We start from the raw sequence: 19195 nt of genomic DNA, 5'->3' as shown, positions 1-19195 counted from the left end.
ACGCTAAAAAATCTCTATTATTCAGCTTTTGGTAGTTTTTTCCGTAAAGAAAAACAGTAGTGTCTCCTGACTGTTGTGACACAAAAATATATCTGTTGAAAATAGTCTTGTGTAGGCCCGACATCCCAGTGTGGTTTCGCAGTTCCACGGGTCAAATCGCTGTACTATCCAGTTTTGGGCCTTTGTTATCTAAAAAAAAAGCAGTTTGAGTGTGTCGCTCACTGTTCAGCCGCAAATATCTCTATTTAAAAAAGTGTGGTATACTCCAGTATACAATAACTGTGGTTTTGCCATCCCAGGCTAAAAAATCTCTATTATTCAGCTTTTGGTAGTTTTTTCCGTAAAGAAAAACAGTAGTGTCTCCTGACTGTTGTGACACAAAAATATATCTGTTGAAAATAGTCTTGTGTAGGCCCGACATCCCAGTGTGGTTTCGCAGATCCACGGGTCAAATCGCTGTACTATCCAGTTTTGGGCCTTTGGTATCTTAAAAAGAAGCAGTTTGAGTGTGTCGCTCACTGTTCAGCCGCAAATATCTCTATTTAAAAAAGTGTGGTATACCCCAGTAAACAATAACTGTAGTTTTGCCATCCCACGCTAAAAAAATCTCTATTATTCAGCTTTTGGTAGTTTTTTCCGTAAAGAAAAACAGTAGTGTCTCCTGACTGTTGTGACACAAAAATATATCTGTTGAAAATAGTCTTGTGTAGGCCCGACATCCCAGTGTGGTTTTGCAGTTCCATGGGTCAAATCGCTGTACTATCCAGTTTTGGGCCTTTGTTATCTAAAAAAAAAGCAGTTTGAGTGTGTCGCTCACTGTTCAGCCGCAAATATCTCTATTTAAAAAGTGTGGTATACCCCAGTAAACAATAACTGTGGTTTTGCCATCCCATGGTTAAAAATCTCTATTATTCAGCTTTGGTAGTTTTTTCCGTAAAGAAAAACATTAGTGTCTCCTGACTGTTGTGACACAAAAATATATCTGTTGAAAATAGTCTTGTGTAGGCCAGACATCCCAGTGTGGTTTCGCAGTTCCACGGGTCAAATCGCTGTACTATCCAGTTTTGGGCCTTTGGTATCTAAAAAAAAGCAGTTTGAGTGTGTCGCTCACTGTTCAGTCGCAAATATCTCTATTTAAAAAAGTGTGGTATACCCCAGTAAACAATAACTGTGGTTTTGCCATCCCAGGCTAAAAAAATCTCTATTATTCAGCTTTTGGTAGTTTTTTCCATAAAGAAAAACAGTAGTGTCTCCTGACTGTTGTGACACAAAAATATATCTGTTGAAAATAGTCTTGTGTAGGCCCGACATCCCAGTGTGGTTTCGCAGATCCACGGGTCAAATCGCTGTACTATCCAGTTTTGGGCCTTTGTTATCTAAAAAATAAGCAGTTTGAGTGTGTCGCTCACTGTTCAGCCGCCAATATCTCTATTTAAAAAAGTGTGGTATACTCCAGTATATAATAACTGTGGTTTTGCCATCCCAGGCTAAAAAAATCTCTATTATTCAGCTTTTGGTAGTTTTTTCCATAAAGAAAAACAGTAGTGTCTCCTGACTGTTGTGACACAAAAATATATCTGTTGAAAATAGTCTTGTGTAGGCCCGACATCCCAGTGTGGTTTCGCAGATCCACAGGTCAAATCGCTGTACTATCCAGTTTTGGGCCTTTGGTATCTAAAAAAAAAGCAGTTTGAGTGTGTCGCTCACTGTTCAGCCGCAAATATCTCTATTTAAAAAAGTGTGGTATACCCCAGTAAACAATAACTGTGGTTTTGCCATCCCATGCTAAAAAATCTCTATTATTCAGCTTTTGGTGTTTTTTCCGTAAAGAAAAACCGTAGTGTCTCCTGACTGTTGTGACACAAAAATATATCTGTTGAAAATAGTCTTGTGTAGGCCCGACATCCCAGTGTGGTTTCGCAGTTCCACGGGTCAAATCGCTGTACTATCCAGTTTTTGGCCTTTGGTATCTAAAAAAAAGCAGTTTGAGTGTGTCGCTCACTGTTCAGCCGCAAATATCTCTATTTAAAAAAGTGTGGTATACCCCAGTAAACAATAACTGTGGTTTTGCCATCCCATGGTTAAAAATCTCTATTATTCAGCTTTTGGTAGTTTTTTCCGTAAAGAAAAACAGTAGTGTCTCCTGACTGTTGTGACACAAAAATATATCTGTTGAAAACAGTCTTGTGTAGGCCAGACATCCCAGTGTGGTTTCGCAGTTCCACGGGTCAAATCGCTGTACTATCCAGTTTTGGGCCTTTGGTATCTAAAAAAAAAGCAGTTTGAGTGTGTCGCTCACTGTTCAGTCGCAAATATCTCTATTTAAAAAAGTGTGGTATACCCCAGTAAACAATTACTGTGGTTTTGCCATCCCATGGTTAAAAATCTCTATTACTCAGCTTTTGGTAGTTTTTTCCATAAAGAAAAACAGTAGTGTCTCCTGACTGTTGTGACACAAAAATATATCTGTTGAAAATAGTCTTGTGTAGGCCCGACATCCCAGTGTGGTTGCGCAGTTCCACGGGTCAAATCGCTGTACTATCTAGTTTTGTGCCTTTGGTAACTAAAAAAAAAGCAGTTTGAGTGTGTCGCTCACTGTTCAGCCGCAAACATCTCTATTTAAAAAAGTGTGGTATACCCCAGTAAACAATAACTGTAGTTTTGCCATCCCACGCTAAAAAATCTCTATTAATCAGCTTTTGGTAGTTTTTTCCGTAAAGAAAAACAGTAGTGTCTCCTGACTGTTGTGACACAAAAATATATCTGTTGAAAATAGTCTTGTGTAGGCCAGACATCCCAGTGTGGTTTCGCAGTTCCACGGGTCAAATCGCTGTACTATCCAGTTTTGGGCCTTTGTATTCTAAAAAAAAAGCAGTTTGAGTGTGTCGCTCACTGTTCAGCCACAAATATCTCTATTTAAAAAAGTGTGGTATACCCCAGTAAACAATAACTGTGGTTTTGCCATCCCACGCTAAAAAATCTCTATTATTCAGCTTTTGGTAGTTTTTTCCGTAAAGAAAAACAGTAGTGTCTCCTGACTGTTGTGACACAAAAATATATCTGTTGAAAATAGTCTTGTGTAGGCCCGACATCCCAGTGTGGTTTCGCAGTTCCACGGGTCAAATCGCTGTACTATCCAGTTTTGGGCCTTTGTTATCTAAAAAAAAAGCAGTTTGAGTGTGTCGCTCACTGTTCAGCCGCAAATATCTCTATTTAAAAAAGTGTGGTATACTCCAGTATACAATAACTGTGGTTTTGCCATCCCAGGCTAAAAAATCTCTATTATTCAGCTTTTGGTAGTTTTTTCCGTAAAGAAAAACAGTAGTGTCTCCTGACTGTTGTGACACAAAAATATATCTGTTGAAAATAGTCTTGTGTAGGCCCGACATCCCAGTGTGGTTTCGCAGATCCACGGGTCAAATCGCTGTACTATCCAGTTTTGGGCCTTTGGTATCTTAAAAAGAAGCAGTTTGAGTGTGTCGCTCACTGTTCAGCCGCAAATATCTCTATTTAAAAAAGTGTGGTATACCCCAGTAAACAATAACTGTAGTTTTGCCATCCCACGCTAAAAAAATCTCTATTATTCAGCTTTTGGTAGTTTTTTCCGTAAAGAAAAACAGTAGTGTCTCCTGACTGTTGTGACACAAAAATATATCTGTTGAAAATAGTCTTGTGTAGGCCCGACATCCCAGTGTGGTTTTGCAGTTCCATGGGTCAAATCGCTGTACTATCCAGTTTTGGGCCTTTGTTATCTAAAAAAAAAGCAGTTTGAGTGTGTCGCTCACTGTTCAGCCGCAAATATCTCTATTTAAAAAGTGTGGTATACCCCAGTAAACAATAACTGTGGTTTTGCCATCCCATGGTTAAAAATCTCTATTATTCAGCTTTGGTAGTTTTTTCCGTAAAGAAAAACATTAGTGTCTCCTGACTGTTGTGACACAAAAATATATCTGTTGAAAATAGTCTTGTGTAGGCCAGACATCCCAGTGTGGTTTCGCAGTTCCACGGGTCAAATCGCTGTACTATCCAGTTTTGGGCCTTTGGTATCTAAAAAAAAGCAGTTTGAGTGTGTCGCTCACTGTTCAGTCGCAAATATCTCTATTTAAAAAAGTGTGGTATACCCCAGTAAACAATAACTGTGGTTTTGCCATCCCAGGCTAAAAAAATCTCTATTATTCAGCTTTTGGTAGTTTTTTCCATAAAGAAAAACAGTAGTGTCTCCTGACTGTTGTGACACAAAAATATATCTGTTGAAAATAGTCTTGTGTAGGCCCGACATCCCAGTGTGGTTTCGCAGATCCACGGGTCAAATCGCTGTACTATCCAGTTTTGGGCCTTTGTTATCTAAAAAATAAGCAGTTTGAGTGTGTCGCTCACTGTTCAGCCGCCAATATCTCTATTTAAAAAAGTGTGGTATACTCCAGTATATAATAACTGTGGTTTTGCCATCCCAGGCTAAAAAAATCTCTATTATTCAGCTTTTGGTAGTTTTTTCCATAAAGAAAAACAGTAGTGTCTCCTGACTGTTGTGACACAAAAATATATCTGTTGAAAATAGTCTTGTGTAGGCCCGACATCCCAGTGTGGTTTCGCAGATCCACAGGTCAAATCGCTGTACTATCCAGTTTTGGGCCTTTGGTATCTAAAAAAAAAGCAGTTTGAGTGTGTCGCTCACTGTTCAGCCGCAAATATCTCTATTTAAAAAAGTGTGGTATACCCCAGTAAACAATAACTGTGGTTTTGCCATCCCATGCTAAAAAATCTCTATTATTCAGCTTTTGGTGTTTTTTCCGTAAAGAAAAACCGTAGTGTCTCCTGACTGTTGTGACACAAAAATATATCTGTTGAAAATAGTCTTGTGTAGGCCCGACATCCCAGTGTGGTTTCGCAGTTCCACGGGTCAAATCGCTGTACTATCCAGTTTTTGGCCTTTGGTATCTAAAAAAAAGCAGTTTGAGTGTGTCGCTCACTGTTCAGCCGCAAATATCTCTATTTAAAAAAGTGTGGTATACCCCAGTAAACAATAACTGTGGTTTTGCCATCCCACGCTAAAAAATCTCTATTATTCAGCTTTTGGTAGTTTTTTCCGTAAAGAAAAACAGTAGTGTTTCCTGACTGTTGTGACACAAAAATATATCTGTTGAAAATAGTCTTGTGTAGGCCCGACATCCCAGTGTGGTTTCGCAGTTCCACGGGTCAAATCGCTGTACTATCCAGTTTTGGGCCTTTGGTATCTAAAAAAAAAGCAGTTTGAGTGTGTCGCTCACTGTTCAGCCGCAAATATCTCTATTTAAAAAGTGTGGTATACCCCAGTAAACAATAACTGTGGTTTTGCCATCCCATGGTTAAAAATCTCTATTATTCAGCTTTTGGTAGTTTTTTCCGTAAAGAAAAACAGTAGTGTCTCCTGACTGTTGTGACACAAAAATATATCTGTTGAAAACAATCTTGTGTAGGCCAGACATCCCAGTGTGGTTTCGCAGTTCCACGGGTCAAATCGCTGTACTATCCAGTTTTGGGCCTTTGGTATCTAAAAAAAAAGCAGTTTGAGTGTGTCGCTCACTGTTCAGTCGCAAATATCTCTATTTAAAAAAGTGTGGTATACCCCAGTAAACAATTACTGTGGTTTTGCCATCCCATGGTTAAAAATCTCTATTACTCAGCTTTTGGTAGTTTTTTCCATAAAGAAAAACAGTAGTGTCTCCTGACTGTTGTGACACAAAAATATATCTGTTGAAAATAGTCTTGTGTAGGCCCGACATCCCAGTGTGGTTGCGCAGTTCCACGGGTCAAATCGCTGTACTATCTAGTTTTGTGCCTTTGGTAACTAAAAAAAAAGCAGTTTGAGTGTGTCGCTCACTGTTCAGCCGCAAACATCTCTATTTAAAAAAGTGTGGTATACCCCAGTAAACAATAACTGTAGTTTTGCCATCCCACGCTAAAAAATCTCTATTATTCAGCTTTTGGTAGTTTTTTCCGTAAAGAAAAACAGTAGTGTCTCCTGACTGTTGTGACACAAAAATATATCTGTTGAAAATAGTCTTGTGTAGGCCAGACATCCCAGTGTGGTTTCGCAGTTCCACGGGTCAAATCGCTGTACTATCCAGTTTTGGGCCTTTGTATTCTAAAAAAAAAGCAGTTTGAGTGTGTCGCTCACTGTTCAGCCACAAATATCTCTATTTAAAAAAGTGTGGTATACCCCAGTAAACAATAACTGTGGTTTTGCCATCCCACGCTAAAAAATCTCTATTATTCAGCTTTTGGTAGTTTTTTCCGTAAAGAAAAACAGTAGTGTCTCCTGACTGTTGTGACACAAAAATATATCTGTTGAAAATAGTCTTGTGTAGGCCCGACATCCCAGTGTGGTTTCGCAGTTCCACGGGTCAAATCGCTGTACTATCCAGTTTTGGGCCTTTGTTATCTAAAAAAAAAGCAGTTTGAGTGTGTCGCTCACTGTTCAGCCGCAAATATCTCTATTTAAAAAAGTGTGGTATACTCCAGTATACAATAACTGTGGTTTTGCCATCCCAGGCTAAAAAATCTCTATTATTCAGCTTTTGGTAGTTTTTTCCGTAAAGAAAAACAGTAGTGTCTCCTGACTGTTGTGACACAAAAATATATCTGTTGAAAATAGTCTTGTGTAGGCCCGACATCCCAGTGTGGTTTCGCAGATCCACGGGTCAAATCGCTGTACTATCCAGTTTTGGGCCTTTGGTATCTTAAAAAGAAGCAGTTTGAGTGTGTCGCTCACTGTTCAGCCGCAAATATCTCTATTTAAAAAAGTGTGGTATACCCCAGTAAACAATAACTGTAGTTTTGCCATCCCACGCTAAAAAAATCTCTATTATTCAGCTTTTGGTAGTTTTTTCCGTAAAGAAAAACAGTAGTGTCTCCTGACTGTTGTGACACAAAAATATATCTGTTGAAAATAGTCTTGTGTAGGCCCGACATCCCAGTGTGGTTTTGCAGTTCCATGGGTCAAATCGCTGTACTATCCAGTTTTGGGCCTTTGTTATCTAAAAAAAAAGCAGTTTGAGTGTGTCGCTCACTGTTCAGCCGCAAATATCTCTATTTAAAAAGTGTGGTATACCCCAGTAAACAATAACTGTGGTTTTGCCATCCCATGGTTAAAAATCTCTATTATTCAGCTTTGGTAGTTTTTTCCGTAAAGAAAAACATTAGTGTCTCCTGACTGTTGTGACACAAAAATATATCTGTTGAAAATAGTCTTGTGTAGGCCAGACATCCCAGTGTGGTTTCGCAGTTCCACGGGTCAAATCGCTGTACTATCCAGTTTTGGGCCTTTGGTATCTAAAAAAAAGCAGTTTGAGTGTGTCGCTCACTGTTCAGTCGCAAATATCTCTATTTAAAAAAGTGTGGTATACCCCAGTAAACAATAACTGTGGTTTTGCCATCCCAGGCTAAAAAAATCTCTATTATTCAGCTTTTGGTAGTTTTTTCCATAAAGAAAAACAGTAGTGTCTCCTGACTGTTGTGACACAAAAATATATCTGTTGAAAATAGTCTTGTGTAGGCCCGACATCCCAGTGTGGTTTCGCAGATCCACGGGTCAAATCGCTGTACTATCCAGTTTTGGGCCTTTGTTATCTAAAAAATAAGCAGTTTGAGTGTGTCGCTCACTGTTCAGCCGCCAATATCTCTATTTAAAAAAGTGTGGTATACTCCAGTATATAATAACTGTGGTTTTGCCATCCCAGGCTAAAAAAATCTCTATTATTCAGCTTTTGGTAGTTTTTTCCATAAAGAAAAACAGTAGTGTCTCCTGACTGTTGTGACACAAAAATATATCTGTTGAAAATAGTCTTGTGTAGGCCCGACATCCCAGTGTGGTTTCGCAGATCCACAGGTCAAATCGCTGTACTATCCAGTTTTGGGCCTTTGGTATCTAAAAAAAAAGCAGTTTGAGTGTGTCGCTCACTGTTCAGCCGCAAATATCTCTATTTAAAAAAGTGTGGTATACCCCAGTAAACAATAACTGTGGTTTTGCCATCCCATGCTAAAAAATCTCTATTATTCAGCTTTTGGTGTTTTTTCCGTAAAGAAAAACCGTAGTGTCTCCTGACTGTTGTGACACAAAAATATATCTGTTGAAAATAGTCTTGTGTAGGCCCGACATCCCAGTGTGGTTTCGCAGTTCCACGGGTCAAATCGCTGTACTATCCAGTTTTTGGCCTTTGGTATCTAAAAAAAAGCAGTTTGAGTGTGTCGCTCACTGTTCAGCCGCAAATATCTCTATTTAAAAAAGTGTGGTATACCCCAGTAAACAATAACTGTGGTTTTGCCATCCCAGGCTAAAAAATCTCTATTATTCAGCTTTTGGTAGTTTTTTCCGTAGAGAAAAACAGTAGTGTCTCCTGACTGTTGTGACACAAAAATATATCTGTTGAAAATAGTCTTGTGTAGGCCCGACATCCCAGTGTGGTTTCGCAGATCCACGGGTCAAATCGCTGTACTATCCAGTTTTGGGCCTTTGGTATCTAAAAAAAAAGCAGTTTGAGTGTGTCGCTCACTGTTCAGCCGCAAATATCTCTATTTAAAAAGTGTGGTATACCCCAGTAAACAATAACTGTGGTTTTGCCATCCCATGGTTAAAAATCTCTATTATTCAGCTTTGGTAGTTTTTTCCGTAAAGAAAAACAGTAGTGTCTCCTGACTGTTGTGACACAAAAATATATCTGTTGAAAATAGTCTTGTGTAGGCCAGACATCCCAGTGTGGTTTCGCAGTTCCACGGGTCAAATCGCTGTACTATCCAGTTTTGGGCCTTTGGTATCTAAAAAAAAAGCAGTTTGAGTGTGTCGCTCACTGTTCAGTCGCAAATATCTCTATTTAAAAAAGTGTGGTATACCCCAGTAAACAATAACTGTGGTTTTGCCATCCCCTGGTTAAAAATCTCTATTACTCAGCTTTTGGTAGTTTTTTCCATAAAGAAAAACAGTAGTGTCTCCTGACTGTTGTGACACAAAAATATATCTGTTGAAAATAGTCTTGTGTAGGCCCGACATCCCAGTGTGGTTGCGCAGTTCCACGGGTCAAATCGCTGTAATATCTAGTTTTGTGCCTTTGCTAACTAAAAAAAAAGCAGTTTGAGTGTGTCGCTCACTGTTCAGCCGCAAACATCTCTATTTAAAAAAGTGTGGTATACCCCAGTAAAAAATAACTGTAGTTTTGCCATCCCACGCTAAAAAATCTCTATTATTCAGCTTTTGGTAGTTTTTTCCGTAAAGAAAAACAGTAGTGTCTCCTGACTGTTGTGACACAAAAATATATCTGTTGAAAATAGTCTTGTGTAGGCCAGACATCCCAGTGTGGTTTCGCAGTTCCACGGGTCAAATCGCTGTACTACCCAGTTTTGGGCCTTTGGTATCTTAAAAAGAAGCAGTTTGAGTGTGTCGCTCACTGTTCAGCCGCAAATATCTCTATTTAAAAAAGTGTGGTATACCCCAGTAAACAATAACTGTAGTTTTGCCATCACACGCTAAAAAAATCTCTATTATTCAGCTTTTGGTAGTTTTTTCCGTAAAGAAAAACAGTAGTGTCTCCTGACTGTTGTGACACAAAAATATATCTGTTGAAAATAGTGTTGTGTAGGCCCGACATCCTAGTGTGGTTTTGCAGTTCCATGGGTCAAATCGCTGTACTATCCAGTTTTGGGCCTTTGTATTCTAAAAAAAAAGCAGTTTGAGTGTGTCGCTCACTGTTCAGCCGCAAATATCTCTATTTAAAAAAGTGTGGTATACCCCAGTAAACAATAACTGTGGTTTTGCCATCCCACGCTAAAAAATCTCTATTATTCAGCTTTTGGTAGTTTTTTCCGTAAAGAAAAACAGTAGTGTTTCCTGACTGTTGTGACACAAAAATATATCTGTTGAAAATAGTCTTGTGTAGGCCCGACATCCCAGTGTGGTTTCGCAGTTCCACGGGTCAAATCGCTGTACTATCCAGTTTTGGGCCTTTGGTATCTAAAAAAAAAGCAGTTTGAGTGTGTCGCTCACTGTTCAGCCGCAAATATCTCTATTTAAAAAGTGTGGTATACCCCAGTAAACAATAACTGTGGTTTTGCCATCCCATGGTTAAAAATCTCTATTATTCAGCTTTTGGTAGTTTTTTCCGTAAAGAAAAACAGTAGTGTCTCCTGACTGTTGTGACACAAAAATATATCTGTTGAAAACAGTCTTGTGTAGGCCAGACATCCCAGTGTGGTTTCGCAGTTCCACGGGTCAAATCGCTGTACTATCCAGTTTTGGGCCTTTGGTATCTAAAAAAAAAGCAGTTTGAGTGTGTCGCTCACTGTTCAGTCGTAAATATCTCTATTTAAAAAAGTGTGGTATACCCCAGTAAACAATTACTGTGGTTTTGCCATCCCATGGTTAAAAATCTCTATTACTCAGCTTTTGGTAGTTTTTTCCATAAAGAAAAACAGTAGTGTCTCCTGACTGTTGTGACACAAAAATATATCTGTTGAAAATAGTCTTGTGTAGGCCCGACATCCCAGTGTGGTTGCGCAGTTCCACGGGTCAAATCGCTGTACTATCTAGTTTTGTGCCTTTGGTAACTAAAAAAAAAGCAGTTTGAGTGTGTCGCTCACTGTTCAGCCGCAAACATCTCTATTTAAAAAAGTGTGGTATACCCCAGTAAACAATAACTGTAGTTTTGCCATCCCACGCTAAAAAATCTCTATTATTCAGCTTTTGGTAGTTTTTTCCGTAAAGAAAAACAGTAGTGTCTCCTGACTGTTGTGACACAAAAATATATCTGTTGAAAATAGTCTTGTGTAGGCCAGACATCCCAGTGTGGTTTCGCAGTTCCACGGGTCAAATCGCTGTACTATCCAGTTTTGGGCCTTTGTATTCTAAAAAAAAAGCAGTTTGAGTGTGTCGCTCACTGTTCAGCCACAAATATCTCTATTTAAAAAAGTGTGGTATACCCCAGTAAACAATTACTGTGGTTTTGCCATCCCATGGTTAAAAATCTCTATTACTCAGCTTTTGGTAGTTTTTTCCATAAAGAAAAACAGTAGTGTCTCCTGACTGTTGTGACACAAAAATATATCTGTTGAAAATAGTCTTGTGTAGGCCCGACATCCCAGTGTGGTTGCGCAGTTCCACGGGTCAAATCGCTGTACTATCTAGTTTTGTGCCTTTGGTAACTAAAAAAAAAGCAGTTTGAGTGTGTCGCTCACTGTTCAGCCGCAAACATCTCTATTTAAAAAAGTGTGGTATACCCCAGTAAACAATAACTGTAGTTTTGCCATCCCACGCTAAAAAATCTCTATTATTCAGCTTTTGGTAGTTTTTTCCGTAAAGAAAAACAGTAGTGTCTCCTGACTGTTGTGACACAAAAATATATCTGTTGAAAATAGTCTTGTGTAGGCCAGACATCCCAGTGTGGTTTCGCAGTTCCACGGGTCAAATCGCTGTACTATCCAGTTTTGGGCCTTTGTATTCTAAAAAAAAAGCAGTTTGAGTGTGTCGCTCACTGTTCAGCCACAAATATCTCTATTTAAAAAAGTGTGGTATACCCCAGTAAACAATAACTGTGGTTTTGCCATCCCACGCTAAAAAATCTCTATTATTCAGCTTTTGGTAGTTTTTTCCGTAAAGAAAAACAGTAGTGTCTCCTGACTGTTGTGACACAAAAATATATCTGTTGAAAATAGTCTTGTGTAGGCCCGACATCCCAGTGTGGTTTCGCAGTTCCACGGGTCAAATCGCTGTACTATCCAGTTTTGGGCCTTTGTTATCTAAAAAAAAAGCAGTTTGAGTGTGTCGCTCACTGTTCAGCCGCAAATATCTCTATTTAAAAAAGTGTGGTATACTCCAGTATACAATAACTGTGGTTTTGCCATCCCAGGCTAAAAAATCTCTATTATTCAGCTTTTGGTAGTTTTTTCCGTAAAGAAAAACAGTAGTGTCTCCTGACTGTTGTGACACAAAAATATATCTGTTGAAAATAGTCTTGTGTAGGCCCGACATCCCAGTGTGGTTTCACAGATCCACGGGTCAAATCGCTGTACTATCCAGTTTTGGGCCTTTGGTATCTTAAAAAGAAGCAGTTTGAGTGTGTCGCTCACTGTTCAGCCGCAAATATCTCTATTTAAAAAAGTGTGGTATACCCCAGTAAACAATAACTGTAGTTTTGCCATCCCACGCTAAAAAAATCTCTATTATTCAGCTTTTGGTAGTTTTTTCCGTAAAGAAAAACAGTAGTGTCTCCTGACTGTTGTGACACAAAAATATATCTGTTGAAAATAGTCTTGTGTAGGCCCGACATCCCAGTGTGGTTTTGCAGTTCCATGGGTCAAATCGCTGTACTATCCAGTTTTGGGCCTTTGTTATCTAAAAAAAAAGCAGTTTGAGTGTGTCGCTCACTGTTCAGCCGCAAATATCTCTATTTAAAAAGTGTGGTATACCCCAGTAAACAATAACTGTGGTTTTGCCATCCCATGGTTAAAAATCTCTATTATTCAGCTTTGGTAGTTTTTTCCGTAAAGAAAAACATTAGTGTCTCCTGACTGTTGTGACACAAAAATATATCTGTTGAAAATAGTCTTGTGTAGGCCAGACATCCCAGTGTGGTTTCGCAGTTCCACGGGTCAAATCGCTGTACTATCCAGTTTTGGGCCTTTGGTATCTAAAAAAAAGCAGTTTGAGTGTGTCGCTCACTGTTCAGTCGCAAATATCTCTATTTAAAAAAGTGTGGTATACCCCAGTAAACAATAACTGTGGTTTTGCCATCCCAGGCTAAAAAAATCTCTATTATTCAGCTTTTGGTAGTTTTTTCCATAAAGAAAAACAGTAGTGTCTCCTGACTGTTGTGACACAAAAATATATCTGTTGAAAATAGTCTTGTGTAGGCCCGACATCCCAGTGTGGTTTCGCGGTTCCACGGGTCAAATCGCTGTACTATCCAGTTTTTGGCCTTTGGTATCTAAAAAAAAGCAGTTTGAGTGTGTCGCTCACTGTTCAGCCGCAAATATCTCTATTTAAAAAAGTGTGGTATACCCCAGTAAACAATAACTGTGGTTTTGCCATCCCAGGCTAAAAAATCTCTATTATTCAGCTTTTGGTAGTTTTTTCCGTAGAGAAAAACAGTAGTGTCTCCTGACTGTTGTGACACAAAAATATATCTGTTGAAAATAGTCTTGTGTAGGCCCGACATCCCAGTGTGGTTTCGCAGATCCACGGGTCAAATCGCTGTACTATCCAGTTTTGGGCCTTTGGTATCTAAAAAAAAAGCAGTTTGAGTGTGTCGCTCACTGTTCAGCCGCAAATATCTCTATTTAAAAAGTGTGGTATACCCCAGTAAACAATAACTGTGGTTTTGCCATCCCATGGTTAAAAATCTCTATTATTCAGCTTTGGTAGTTTTTTCCGTAAAGAAAAACAGTAGTGTCTCCTGACTGTTGTGACACAAAAATATATCTGTTGAAAATAGTCTTGTGTAGGCCAGACATCCCAGTGTGGTTTCGCAGTTCCACGGGTCAAATCGCTGTACTATCCAGTTTTGGGCCTTTGGTATCTAAAAAAAAAGCAGTTTGAGTGTGTCGCTCACTGTTCAGTCGCAAATATCTCTATTTAAAAAAGTGTGGTATACCCCAGTAAACAATAACTGTGGTTTTGCCATCCCATGGTTAAAAATCTCTATTACTCAGCTTTTGGTAGTTTTTTCCATAAAGAAAAACAGTAGTGTCTCCTGACTGTTGTGACACAAAAATATATCTGTTGAAAATAGTCTTGTGTAGGCCCGACATCCCAGTGTGGTTGCGCAGTTCCACGGGTCAAATCGCTGTACTATCTAGTTTTGTGCCTTTGCTAACTAAAAAAAAAGCAGTTTGAGTGTGTCGCTCACTGTTCAGCCGCAAACATCTCTATTTAAAAAAGTGTGGTATACCCCAGTAAAAAATAACTGTAGTTTTGCCATCCCACGCTAAAAAATCTCTATTATTCAGCTTTTGGTAGTTTTTTCCGTAAAGAAAAACAGTAGTGTCTCCTGACTGTTGTGACACAAAAATATATCTGTTGAAAATAGTCTTGTGTAGGCCAGACATCCCAGTGTGGTTCCGCAGTTCCACGGGTCAAATCGCTGTACTATCCAGTTTTGGGCCTTTGGTATCTTAAAAAGAAGCAGTTTGAGTGTGTCGCTCACTGTTCAGCCGCAAATATCTCTATTTAAAAAAGTGTGGTATACCCCAGTAAACAATAACTGTAGTTTTGCCATCCCACGCTAAAAAAATCTCTATTATTCAGCTTTTGGTAGTTTTTTCCGTAAAGAAAAACAGTAGTGTCTCCTGACTGTTGTGACACAAAAATATATCTGTTGAAAATAGTCTTGTGTAGGCCCGACATCCTAGTGTGGTTTTGCAGTTCCATGGGTCAAATCGCTGTACTATCCAGTTTTGGGCCTTTGTATTCTAAAAAAAAAGCAGTTTGAGTGTGTCGCTCACTGTTCAGCCGCAAATATCTCTATTTAAAAAAGTGTGGTATACCCCAGTAAACAATAACTGTGGTTTTGCCATCCCACGCTAAAAAATCTCTATTATTCAGCTTTTGGTAGTTTTTTCCGTAAAGAAAAACAGTAGTGTCTCCTGACTGTTGTGACACAAAAATATATCTGTTGAAAATAGTCTTGTGTAGGCCCGACATCCCAGTGTGGTTTCGCAGTTCCACGGGTCAAATCGCTGTACTATCCAGTTTTGGGCCTTTGTTATCTAAAAAAAAAGCAGTTTGAGTGTGTCGCTCACTGTTCAGCCGCAAATATCTCTATTTAAAAAAGTGTGGTATACTCCAGTATACAATAACTGTGGTTTTGCCATCCCAGGCTAAAAAATCTCTATTATTCAGCTTTTGGTAGTTTTTTCCGTAAAGAAAAACAGTAGTGTCTCCTGACTGTTGTGACACAAAAATATATCTGTTGAAAATAGTCTTGTGTAGGCCCGACATCCCAGTGTGGTTTCGCAGATCCACGGGTCAAATCGCTGTACTATCCAGTTTTGGGCCTTTGGTATCTAAAAAAAAAGCAGTTTGAGTGTGTCGCTCACTGTTCAGCCGCAAATATCTCTATTTAAAAAAGTGTGGTATACCCCAGTAAACAATAACTGTGGTTTTGCCATTCCATGCTAAAAAATCACTATTATTCAGCTTTTGGTAGTTTTTTCCGTAGAGAAAAACAGTAGTGTCTCCTGACTGTTGTGACACAAAAATATATCTGTTGAAAATAGTCTTGTGTAGGCCCGAAATCCCAGTGTGGTTTCGCAGATCCACGGTTCAAATCGCTGTACTATCCAGTTTTGGGCCTTTGGTATCTAAAAAAAAAGCAGTTTGAGTGTGTCGCTCACTGTTCAGCCGCAAATATCTCTATTTAAAAAGTGTGGTATACCCCAGTAAACAATAACTGTGGTTTTGCCATCCCATGGTTAAAAATCTCTATTATTCAGCTTTGGTAGTTTTTTCCGTAAAGAAAAACAGTAGTGTCTCCTGACTGTTGTGACACAAAAATATATCTGTTGAAAATAGTCTTGTGTAGGCCAGACATCCCAGTGTGGTTTCGCAGTTCCACGGGTCAAATCGCTGTACTATCCAGTTTTGGGCCTTTGGTATCTAAAAAAAAAGCAGTTTGAGTGTGTCGCTCACTGTTCAGTCGCAAATATCTCTATTTAAAAAAGTGTGGTATACCCCAGTAAACAATAACTGTGGTTTTGCCATCCCATGGTTAAAAATCTCTATTACTCAGCTTTTGGTAGTTTTTTACATAAAGAAAAACAGTAGTGTCTCCTGACTGTTGTGACACAAAAATATATCTGTTGAAAATAGTCTTGTGTAGGCCCGAAATCCCAGTGTGGTTGCGCAGTTCCACGGGTCAAATCGCTGTACTATCTAGTTTTGTGCCTTTGCTAACTAAAAAAAAAGCAGTTTGAGTGTGTCGCTCACTGTTCAGCCGCAAACATCTCTATTTAAAAAAGTGTGGTATACCCCAGTAAACAATAACTGTAGTTTTGCCATCCCACGCTAAAAAATCTCTATTATTCAGCTTTTGGTAGTTTTTTCCGTAAAGAAAAACAGTAGTGTCTCCTGACTGTTGTGACACAAAAATATATCTGTTGAAAATAGTCTTGTGTAGGCCAGACATCCCAGTGTGGTTTCGCAGTTCCACGGGTCAAATCGCTGTACTATCCAGTTTTGGGCCTTTGGTATCTTAAAAAGAAGCAGTTTGAGTGTGTCGCTCACTGTTCAGCCGCAAATATCTCTATTTAAAAAAGTGTGGTATACCCCAGTAAACAATAACTGTAGTTTTGCCATCCCACGGTAAAAAAATCTCTATTATTCAGCTTTTGGTAGTTTTTTCCGTAAAGAAAAACAGTAGTGTCTCCTGACTGTTGTGACACAAAAATATATCTGTTGAAAATAGTCTTGTGTAGGCCCGACATCCTAGTGTGGTTTTGCAGTTCCATGGGTCAAATCGCTGTACTATCCAGTTTTGGGCCTTTGTTATCTAAAAAAAAAGCAGTTTGAGTGTGTCGCTCACTGTTCAGCCGCAAATATCTCTATTTAAAAAAGTGTGGTATACCCCAGTAAACAATAACTGTGGTTTTGCCATCCCAGGCTAAAAAATCTCTATTATTCAGCTTTTGGTAGTTTTTTCCGTAAAGAAAAACAGTAGTGTCTCCTGACTGTTGTGACACAAAAATATATCTGTTGAAAATAGTCTTGTGTAGGCCCGACATCCCAGTGTGGTTTCGCAGATCCACGGGTCAAATCGCTGTACTATCCAGTTTTGGGCCTTTGGTATCTAAAAAAAAAGCAGTTTGAGTGTGTCGCTCACTGTTCAGCCGCAAATATCTCTATTTAAAAAAGTGTGGTATACCCCAGTAAACAATAACTGTGGTTTTGCCATTCCATGCTAAAAAATCACTATTATTCAGCTTTTGGTAGTTTTTTCCGTAGAGAAAAACAGTAGTGTCTCCTGACTGTTGTGACACAAAAATATATCTGTTGAAAATAGTCTTGTGTAGGCCCGACATCCCAGTGTGGTTTCGCAGATCCACGGGTCAAATCGCTGTACTATCCAGTTTTGGGCCTTTGGTATCTAAAAAAAAAGCAGTTTGAGTGTGTCGCTCACTGTTCAGCCGCAAATATCTCTATTTAAAAAGTGTGGTATACCCCAGTAAACAATAACTGTGGTTTTGCCATCCCATGGTTAAAAATCTCTATTATTCAGCTTTGGTAGTTTTTTCCGTAAAGAAAAACAGTAGTGTCTCCTGACTGTTGTGACACAAAAATATATCTGTTGAAAATAGTCTTGTGTAGGCCAGACATCCCAGTGTGGTTTCGCAGTTCCACGGGTCAAATCGCTGTACTATCCAGTTTTGGGCCTTTGGTATCTTAAAAAGAAGCAGTTTGAGTGTGTCGCTCACTGTTCAGCCGCAAATATCTCTATTTAAAAAAGTGTGGTATACCCCAGTAAACAATAACTGTAGTTTTGCCAACCCACGCTAAAAAAATCTCTATTATTCAGCTTTTGGTAGTTTTTTCCGTAAAGAAAAACAGTAGTGTCTCCTGACTGTTGTGACACAAAAATATATCTGTTGAAAATAGTCTTGTGTAGGCCCGACATCCTAGTGTGGTTTTGCAGTTCCATGGGTCAAATCGCTGTACTATCCAGTTTTGGGCCTTTGTTATCTAAAAAAAAAGCAGTTTGAGTGTGTCGCTCACTGTTCAGCCGCAAATATCTCTATTTAAAAAAGTGTGGTATACCCCAGTAAACAATAACTGTGGTTTTGCCATCCCACGCTAAAAAATCTCTATTATTCAGCTTTTGGTAGTTTTTTCCGTAAAGAAAAACAGTAGTGTCTCCTGACTGTTGTGACACAAAAATATATCTGTTGAAAATAGTCTTGTGTAGGCCCGACATCCCAGTGTGGTTTCGCAGTTCCACGGGTCAAATCGCTGTACTATCCAGTTTTGGGCCTTTGTTATCTAAAAAAAAAGCAGTTTGAGTGTGTCGCTCACTGTTCAGCCGCAAATATCTCTATTTAAAAAAGTGTGGTATACTCCAGTATACAATAACTGTGGTTTTGCCATCCCAGGCTAAAAAATCTCTATTATTCAGCTTTTGGTAGTTTTTTCCGTAAAGAAAAACAGTAGTGTCTCCTGACTGTTGTGACACAAAAATATATCTGTTGAAAATAGTCTTGTGTAGGCCCGACATCCCAGTGTGGTTTCGCAGATCCACGGGTCAAGTCGCTGTACTATCCAGTTTTGGGCCTTTGGTATCTAAAAAAAAAGCAGTTTGAGTGTGTCGCTCACTGTTCAGCCGCAAATATCTCTATTTAAAAAAGTGTGGTATACCCCAGTAAACAATAACTGTGGTTTTGCCATTCCATGCTAAAAAATCACTATTATTCAGCTTTTGGTAGTTTTTTCCGTAGAGAAAAACAGTAGTGTCTCCTGACTGTTGTGACACAAAAATATATCTGTTGAAAATAGTCTTGTGTAGGCCCGAAATCCCAGTGTGGTTTCGCAGATCCACGGTTCAAATCGCTGTACTATCCAGTTTTGGGCCTTTGGTATCTAAAAAAAAAGCAGTTTGAGTGTGTCGCTCACTGTTCAGCCGCAAATATCTCTATTTAAAAAGTGTGGTATACCCCAGTAAACAATAACTGTGGTTTTGCCATCCCATGGTTAAAAATCTCTATTATTCAGCTTTGGTAGTTTTTTCCGTAAAGAAAAACAGTAGTGTCTCCTGACTGTTGTGACACAAAAATATATCTGTTGAAAATAGTCTTGTGTAGGCCAGACATCCCAGTGTGGTTTCGCAGTTCCACGGGTCAAATCGCTGTACTATCCAGTTTTGGGCCTTTGGTATCTAAAAAAAAAGCAGTTTGAGTGTGTCGCTCACTGTTCAGTCGCAAATATCTCTATTTAAAAAAGTGTGGTATACCCCAGTAAACAATAACTGTGGTTTTGCCATCCCATGGTTAAAAATCTCTATTACTCAGCTTTTGGTAGTTTTTTCCATAAAGAAAAACAGTAGTGTCTCCTGACTGTTGTGACACAAAAATATATCTGTTGAAAATAGTCTTGTGTAGGCCCGAAATCCCAGTGTGGTTGCGCAGTTCCACGGGTCAAATCGCTGTACTATCTAGTTTTGTGCCTTTGCTAACTAAAAAAAAAGCA

Source organism: Phyllobates terribilis, unplaced genomic scaffold (genome assembly GCF_046119375.1).
Source record: "Phyllobates terribilis strain yellow unplaced genomic scaffold, ASM4611937v1 Scaffold_8__6_contigs__length_399053987, whole genome shotgun sequence".
Taxonomy (NCBI): Eukaryota; Metazoa; Chordata; class Amphibia; order Anura; family Dendrobatidae; genus Phyllobates; species Phyllobates terribilis.
The sequence above is the reverse complement of the archived record's forward strand: the minus strand, read 5'-3'. Positions refer to the sequence as shown.